General features: G+C 37.2%; 1 protein-coding gene across 1 annotated transcript in view; it reads left to right on the top strand.

The window, feature by feature from the left end:
• Positions 1-715: 715 nt before the first annotated feature.
• The window catches only part of LOC309889409 (nipped-B-like protein), a 192,859-nt gene continuing 184,053 nt past the window's right edge, over positions 716-9,521 (top strand). The window contains exon 1 of the mRNA XM_082782223.1: positions 716-938. The gene's annotated coding sequence lies outside the window, so the exon portion shown is untranslated. The remainder of the gene's footprint in view (positions 939-9,521) is intronic.

Below are 9,521 nucleotides of genomic sequence, written 5' to 3'. Positions count from 1 at the left end.
GCTGACTGCCTTCGTCTCAGCGCAGGTCTGAGCGTAAACTCCGATCACGTTTCGCACACCAGAAAGGAAAATAAAAGAAAGAGAAACTCAGGCAGCAGCTGTAGAGGTGGAGATAGGGAGAGACAACCGCGCAGCGGAAATTCAGTTGTGCCCGCCGCCGACAAGCGCGGCGAGACAGAGGGAGTCTCTCCAGCTGCGGCAAAGCCGGGAGGGGAACGACGTGGAGCAGCGCAGTGGCGACAGCGGAAGCGGTGCTCGCTGAGCGAGCGAGAGGGAGGCGGTAAAGGAAAGGGGGAGGCTGTTAGTGTTTGGCGCCGGTGGAGGGAGTCATTCCTGCAACTGCACTTCCGGTCGGCATTTTGTTCTGAGAGGGAGCGAGAAAGACATACACACAGGATTCGATCTTTTCCTTTTCCCTCTTCCTTCTCCCTCTCCTTCTCCTTCTCCCTCCTTCTCCACCCCCACTTCTTCTCCCTATCCCCCCCCGCTTCTCGCTCGGTACCGACTCACCGTGCCTAGGCTGTCCCCTCCCCCGTCTTCCTGCACTCGCACGCAGAGGAAGCGGCGGCCTCTTGGCAGCGCTGCCCTGCCCCCCCCCCCCCCTCCCCCCCCCCCCGCCTCGCTCCCTTGCGGCTCGGACTGTGTCTCGGAACAGGTTCGGCCCAGCGCGGCCCAGCCCGCGTTGATGTTGTGAAGTAGATTTGGGGGAAGGGATTTGTCTCGGTCGCTCACCCCCCAGCTCTACATGTTCGCTGCACTGAGGAGACGGAAGAGGAACCAGCCCCCCTCCCGGCCCGGATTATTGTTGTTATATTATCTCCTCTCCTCCCGCTCCGCGGCGGCGGCCTAGTAGCGACAGCTCCTCTGAGGAGGGAGGGGGGTGGAATTCTCTCTCCCTTTCTCGGATTCTCGTTGGATTCAGACGCCGATTTGCTCAGGTAATCCCCCTCCTTGTCTCCCCTTCTCCCTGCCCTCTCCAGCAACGGGCCGGGCCTTACAGCCCAGGCGGCCCAACGCTGCAGGTAGCAGAGGGGATTAGCTGTTATCCGGGGTAGAGGGGAATAAGTGGCAACCGGAGGTGTTTATTTTGTAGCTCCCCTTTCTGCTCGCTCGGGTTTAGCGGAGGAGATTGTTTTTTCCCGGGCTGCCGGGAGGCCTAGGCCCGGTAGAGAGCGCAGGCCTGCCTGCCGACGCTCGGGGATTGGAAAGATGAAGCGGCTTCTCAGTGACAGGCCTCAACCCGGAGCTGAGAAGGAGGAGGAAATAATAGTTACACGCAAACGTGCACCGATCCTGTTCCATATTTACAGCTAGGGCAAGTAAGTTCCCTGGTGTAAGGTCCCAGCACAGACAGCCCTTTGAACTGAGGAAGGAGTAAGTGGAGAAATGGGGCAAGAGAGACAATGTAAATACCTAGAAACAAAAATGTCTATCTTCACCATTCTCTTCTAACAAACTCAATTCTGAACATTCAAAAGTTTGAATGCACATGGATTTATAATGTGCAAATGTTTGATCTCTAAGATAATGATTGGTTAGTGTGTTAATCACTTCATTTCATATATTTATAGAGTAAAACTAGACCTTGTGGGGAGATTGACAAGACACAGGCACCTGCAGATCCACGAAATACAGATAGACAAGCATATGTACTAAAATCAAAATAAATATTCTTTTCTAACAAACAGAAAATGGGAAAGGGATTGTGTGTAAAGTGGTACATTTATGGCATTTCAGGGGCCAAGATGAAGATGAGATCTTACCCTAAGTACTTGAGAATCAAATTTAATTAAGTGAAAAGTGAGGAACGTTGAAGAAGTGTCATTCTTTCTTGTCAGGCCATATCACTTTGAGATCCTGAGGTTGTTATTGGCTGTTTGTGTCCATGATGTTTGAATACGTAATTAGGTGTCATTTTAACAGGTCAAATGTGTTTTGTAATTGACTGTTGATTAAGTGTCAGGTCTTTATAAATAAATGGTAGCTAATTTTTCAGTAAAGTAAATCTTGGACTTACGGCATGTTGGAGTTGAGAGTTATTAAAAATTGAGGTAGGTTTAAAAACACCCTACGAACTAATAAAAATACTCATCCAGAAATTATGTAATTGAGGGAAATCTTAAGATACCAAGTTTCATCTTTCATACAGAAAGGAAACTTATAAATGACAAACAAGTATCAACATTTCATAGTTTGTCTTTTTAAGTAAGCTTTTGAGTTGTTCAGGCAGATCTATTATAATCACGGTTGGTTATTTCATGTAATAAAGTAACTTTCTGGGATATTGTGTTTAGAGTTTTAAAACTGCATTATGCCTCTGAGTGCCCTGATACATGTTTAAAGGGGTGAAGTTAATATAGCTGTCACATAGAAGGCGTGTTTTTAATGCTGTAAATCCGTGTAGTAGTCAGTAGCATGTCCATGATTTGTATTGGTCAGGGAGCAGTTTGAATTTTAAAAAGCCTGACGATCCTGTTGAGCTCCAATCCCGGCCTCCCTCCCTCCACTAATCTTCCATTCCTGTCTTTGTGCTGCTTGGTCCTGTTAGACACTGTTTGCAACAGGGCCTTAGGCCTATGTACATGTAGAATAATCGAACCGTTTATGCTTAGATAAAGCAACTTTTTATTTTTAAACCTCGTGAATTGCTGAGGGAGCCATTAGTTGTCTCAATCTGTCCCTATTTCTGTGTGTAGCTGAGTTGTTGTTTTCTTTTGGCATGTAGTGTGCATGGGGGTCGGGTGTAATTCTGCTTTGCAGGAAAGAAAGGACAGTGCTGAAGTAATTGTAGTTCTTGGTTAGTTTTCACCATCAGGAAGCAATGTTAGCTGTAGCGTTTTGTTGTTTAAAACAACTCTTGTTTTAACAAAAATGAGTTTGTTAAGCTAACAGTGGTGAACTTCTCTGACTTATATTTAAATACAATCTCCTTAAATGAAAAATGAGATATGAGCAGGAAATGAGCTACTGCAGTTATTTAGTTCCTGTCAAGTTGTTTTATGGCTTTTTTTTTTTTTTTTATAATCAGAAATCATACACTTTTTTGATATCAAAAATAGGCGTATTTACAGAGGGAAACTTAAGATGCTGGCTATTTGTGATTTATAATGAGGTGGGTTATTTTGAGCCATATATGGTTAATCCTGAATTAGTTACATTATCACAGTTTATGTAGTTGTAAATTTCTTTATATTTTATATATGTAATGGAGAAATGTAAGGTGGCTTTTTTTTTTTTTTTTTTTTTTTTAGATTGTATTTATAGTACATTTAAGTGTGCGCGTGGGGGAAGCTTGACTTATTTCACTTTAATACCTCTCTTACCCTAGCATTAGGAGTTAAAATTGATCCACTGTCACAACAGCTAGTTGCTTAGGTTGTAGTTATTTTATTCATGTTATGGAATTACAAAATTAATTATTCTTGAGGTGTTAGCTGTAACAATTATTTTAACAGAGAGGAAAAAAGGAAAATGTTTTCTTCTGGTTATCTTTTGTGCTTTTGACTATCTTGTATGCAAGAAACAAGTTCAAAACATACAAGTTTTTTTTTTCTTCTTTTCCTCTCAACTACTTAAATGTTTTACATGAAGTTATTCTAATAAAAAAACATTTCCCTGAAGCTTTTGCTATCTTGTAAAGCTGATTTTTATGTTTTTAAAAATATTTTTAATAAAGAGAAACAGGCATACCACTGAAAATTATTTTTTACATTTAAAGTGTTTTCATTTGGATTTAAGAGAAATACAGAGAAGGATCAGAGAAGCAATATTATACCGCTAAAACAATTTGCGGATCTCTGTTCTACATAAGACTACATGTACCCCAGTGCAAGCTCATTACATGTTTGGGACTCCATGGACAATAATGTTCATATGTCTCTTCTTGTCAAATCAAGGTAATATGTAGTAATGTCTTTAGGTTAGAAAGGTTAGGTTGTTTTTTGTATGATGATAATTATAATGCTGCTTTAATCCTGAATCATGTATATATTCCTCTATAATATAAATAAACTGTATTTTGAAGGATACTAGATGAAAAAACAGTGTGAATTGATTTGAGCCAGTTTCCTATTGCAATTTTCTGTGTGTTCAGTGGTAAATGTGTGGTATTTTTTGTGTGTGTATTATATTACAAAGTGTTAAAATCATTCTTTAAATTAATTTTAATATTAACTTCATAAATATTATACAATACGTGTAAAATTAGTGGATAAGTGCTAGTAACTAGAAGGAGAAATTATACTCCTATTCTGAATATCTAGACCTAAGAAATAAATTGTTTTCAAAATCAGAACTTTATGCTCTCTAGAAATTATTCCAGAGACAGAATTGGAAAAATATGAGCTGTGATAATTTTAGAGTTTAGTGTCTGGTAGGTGTGAATTGGATCATCCAGTGTTAGAATAGCTATTCACTGTTACAAGATATGTTATTAGAAATATTTAACAATTGAAAAAATGGCTGTTTTAATGATACAACTTATTTTCAGTCTTCCTTTACATATGCCTTTATTAACATACAAATTATGTTAGCTGTTGATTTTTAATCATCAGCAGTAAGGAGTACTCAGTTGCACAGAGAAACTTACAAGGAAATGTTTGAAGTTGGTGATATCTATATGGTATTGGTAATAACCCTGTATAATAAGGCTTTTTAAGAATCAAAAAAGGAAGTACTTCTAAAATTACAGTATTATAAAACCTTTCAATACAGTTCATCTGTATTTGTTTTTATTTTATTAGTGTTACAACCATACTTAGTAGACGATCCTGATGTGTGAAGTATTTGGAAGTGCTTTATGTTGATGTCTATTGCACCCCAGGAGTGAGGAAATTGTGTTTGAGGAGATTGTGCAGGACCTATGATTTGTGTCTCACTTCCCGTCCTGACTGTTCACTGTAGAAAATCTCACTAGCAAAAGGGAGGGGATGAAATTTCTACACGCAGCTGGGCCAAAAATTCTAAAAGGAAATCAAGTCAAATTGAATGTAGTTGTTGGTACTGTACTTGAAGGTGACTACTTGGTTTACACAAATAACTTTAAAAAAATATATATATGCATTGAAGAACATTTCTTATGTTAAAGTCTTTCAGTTAGAACAAATTCTAGAAGACTATTTTTTAGTGCTTTTTTAGTGTTTATGTCAGTTGGTTCTAAATTTTTTCAATCAGAGATCTCAATTCTTTATATGGTTAGATATTCCCATTTTTTCAAATTATTGCTATGGTTTGATATGAAGCATTTTGTTTTTTGCAGCAGTGTGTATGTGTAGACATGCATTTTACAGGAACAGTGTTAAAAAACATTAGGCTGCAAAGTCAGGGACTCAGGTAAGGAACGAACAGACTTCAGAAACAAACATAATCCAGTCTCCTTCTCCATACACTGGGCATTTAGCTACATTATTGTATTCCCTCTTACCCTTATGTCCCCAATTCAGTGCCTCATATGGTGCATGGGAAATGTCAGCTGACTAGTATACTGTTATAACCTAGTATATTTTTTTATATTTTATTTTTTATATTTTTAAAACCTAGTTTTATTTTTTTGTATTATAACCTAATATATATTTGTTTTTCTTTGTCATTCAGTGTGCAGCCTGTTGCCTTATTACCTGCTGTATAGTATTCAAGTTTTTCAATGAATGCTACAGTGTTTTTAACTATGTAGGAGTTATCATTAAAGTATATATCTGTGCTTCACAAACATTAGAGAACATTTGTTTAGTATATCTATAAAATTTTATTTTCATTTTACATATGGAGGACTGAAATTGAGTCAAAATTGTGAGTTTTAAAACTGCTTATAAATCTTGAGTGCATAATTTGACATGCTTTATTACTGAGATTTTTAGAGTTACTTTACAACACATAATCAATTTATAATGTAGTTTTCTTTGATTTATTTGAGGTTGTGAGTGTCTCACACTTCAACATATCAGGCCCATTGTTTCTCATGCTGCATCCCTAAGAAATATAGAATGAGATTTCACTGGCCTTAAGCATCTTTTCAGTTTCAAATGTCTTGATCATGCCAAGAGCTGGACAAAAATAGATTTTTAAAAAGATACTTTTTTTAAAAGATACTTTGAAAAGTATCTCCCTCTGTGACGTGAAGAAACCAAAATCTCAGAAGAGATTCTCATCAGCAACTAGAGAATAACCAACGGGATTCAAGTGGCTAAATAGCTTGCATGCAATAGTGGAGGCATTCAAAATGCTACTTCCAGCAGGAGCTAGCAACCATGGAGAATGTCCTAAGCAGTGGTTATTGGCTGTTAAGGATGAAACTCTGCCTCTTAAAGTGGTAATTTTGTAGTTCATGTAAATTGGTTGAATGGAAACCTCTGTAGCCTAGTGGTCAGTCCATTTCTTTACAGTGTCAGTCTGTTGTAAGATTAATATTAATGTTAAATTGTATGGCTGTGATAGGAAAGCAGGACTGTTCTGAGGTATAATTATGGGCGGGTGTGTTCCTAGTCAGAACATTGCCTTTGGGTTGTAGGAAGCCCAAGTTCAGTCTGTATGAGGCAGAGTTGCTCCTGAGATTTACCCCCCCCCCCATGGCTTTTTATGTTCTAATCATCTGATCTAATTGTGTCACAGAGGCTCTGGGCATATTAGGGAACAGGCAGAAGAAGTAGTTCTAAAGTTTAGAAGTTTTTTTTTTTTTTTTTTAATTATTTTTTCTTTCTTTCCTTGTGATGGAAGTTTTCTGTAGAAAATACTTTTTGTTTGTTTGTTGTGTTGGTAATAACAGTTGTTTTTGACAAACTGGCAGTCTTCCAGTATATGATCTCTTGGATGAGATTTTTTTTAATTGATTCTTTTTACTAACTGTACATTATTAAGATTTCTAAGTAAAAGTGTAACATCCCACAGAAAGAAGCTTTTTTTGTGATCTAAGTCATTGGTTTCATGACCATCATCTGTCATGTACCATGTATAAAGCAGGGATTCTGTGGGTAACAAAACAAGTATATGATAATCTAACAAATGACTTATAATTCACAGTGGACTGAATTGGAGGAGTAAGCAAACATAATTCTGATGTTTCTTAATACTTTAATGCCTGGCTTTATAGTTCTAACCTTCTCTCTTTTTATTTTTTAAATATAATGTAATTTATTAAACTCCTTGAATGTAAGCATGTGTCTGTGACAGTGCAACCCCTATCTCTGATGTCTTGAGCAAACAATCTCTCCTGTGTTGACCAGATACTCAGAAAGAGTAATGTTACAAATGCTTTGTCTTTGAAATTTTATTTTCAGGTCTTAGGTTTCAGTAGAGACTGTCACACTTCTTGCATGTTGTCTTCATTCAGATATGTTGCTTTCTCTTGAGGTGCTTATTGGATATTAATTATTGTGTGTGTTTCTGTGTGTGTGTGTAAAATTCAGAGAGCTCTCATCAGTTGCTATGTACAGCAACTACCTTAGTATCTGTGGGATAAATAAGCTGGAACATGTTTTTTGTAGTTTAAGAGTTGGGAAAACTTTGGTAAGATTAATAGAACTGTAGTAAGAACACAGGGAAAGTGCTTTATGTAGGTCTAAAATCAGTTTCACTTTTATTTTGTCTGAATGGATAACTAAAATTCTGTCCAATTATTTGTTGAATTTCTCATTCAAAGTAAGGAGACATGAATGCTTTTTACTACAGTGGATGTTAGGTTTGCTTGTGTTTTTATTATTAATGTTTTTAATAATGGGAACTTAATTATCTTCTACTAGCATGCTCAGCAATGATTTTCTTTCTGGCCATTTTCTTAAGAACTCATGTTGAGGAACAACCAGAATAGCTTCTTATTAAAATTTGGCAATTATAAGCAATTGAAACATTGCTTAAGTGTTCCTAGTTAACTTCTTAAAATGTATGTTGCTTCCTGCTTAGTTTTTATAGGTGAGTACCTTACCAGTAAGTTACTGGTGTCTGAAAAATTAGCTGGCTTTTCTGATTATAGGTGTTAAAAGTTGAAAAATGTATGCACAATAAGACTTTTTAAGTACAAGTTGTTCTGAGTAGTGAGATGTAGTACAGACTTAGTTTTCCAGTGGCCATTCACTGCTTATCCACAGTGTTCATCTTTTCAAATGTGGAAAAGACAACTGAAGTTGCAGGTGTTTGGAAAGTTGAACACATAGAGAATAAGACTGGTGGATTGGAACTGAATTTACACAGATACAGAGGGAATGGGAGTTTGAAAGGCAATAACCTGGGAGGAAGGTAGTTAGCTTTCCTTCCTAAGGAAGTGGTGGATGAACTGATGGGACTGGATAAAGGAACTGGTGGCGCAGATACAAGTGTCCTTAGTGAAGATGCAAGAAGAGCTGTGAAATAACTTTAGCAAGAAACCAAGACAAAAGAGCACTCTGGAATTGGGCATACAGTCAACAGTTTAGGGACAAGAATGGCGGGAAAGTATGTACTGAGAGGCCAGAGAGGGGAGGAGGAACAAACTGCTTGAGAAGCCAGAACTACAAAACAAGGATTGGCTGGGCAAAGAAGTAGTATTTCACACATGGGAATTTGTTGTTTGAATTGCTTGATTTATTTATTTCTTTTTTTCCTTTAAACTGAGTAAATCATATATTGTAGGAAAAAAAAAGTTCAGAAACGTGGAGTAACTCTTGCAAGAGCAAATGGTAGGGAATTTTGTAGTTCAGATTCTGTGTAGTCTGCATTTGGCATCTGTGAATGCACTGTGGTAGTCTTTAAGTCTGTTGTCACTATTCATTTCCTACAACAAGATGCCTATTTGACTGACTGTGTGGAATTAAAATAGCCTCCTTAATAGAGATTTAAAACTCCCTTCCCTCCCTGGTTAGATGAATGTCTTCAAGACTTCAGATATTGTTGATATTGGGGAAAGGGATAGGTTCCTGAGATTGCTTCTAGTCCTATTTTTTATGTTTGAACACCAAAGAGAAATCAAAAATATTTAATGTATAGTCCTTTGCCTCAATCAATTCACATCATTAAACCTTGCTCCAAAGATAGAATTCTTAATTTCCTCACAGGCTTTTCTGTAGTACGTATTGTAATATTGGAATGCTTTACAAATACTTCTAAAAATGTTTTTGAAGAAAGTGTCATTTTGCAAGTTAGAAACTTAGATGCAAAAGTTCTGGTAGAAATCTAGAAAGCTTTGAGTTGATGCTGTGTTGAATGTTCTGTTTTAGAGGGGTTTATAAAATTAATCTTCAACATTTTAAACAGTATGAGTTTTAACATACAGAAATGCATTTCATATATCTTTTTAAGCATTGTCTTGTAAAACATCTGTCACATTGTAGTAAGTAAAATTGTAATCTTGATTTTTGCATTATAATAAGGAATTGGAATGAGATCAAAAAGGGTTTTTGCTGTTGTGATACTGTTGTTGGACAAGTCAGCCCCTCAGTGTCAATCACAAGTTGGAGATGTGTGAGCATACAAAGTAGAACTCAACTCCTGTGGTGCTGAGCAAGGGATTCATATAGGTTAGTCAATAGAAAATATTGAAGAGATTTTTTTACCTC

This window comes from Aythya marila (assembly GCF_965140915.1).
Source record: "Aythya marila genome assembly, chromosome: W".
NCBI lineage: Eukaryota > Metazoa > Chordata > Aves > Anseriformes > Anatidae > Aythya > Aythya marila.
The sequence above is the reverse complement of the archived record's forward strand: the minus strand, read 5'-3'. Positions and strand labels throughout refer to the sequence as shown.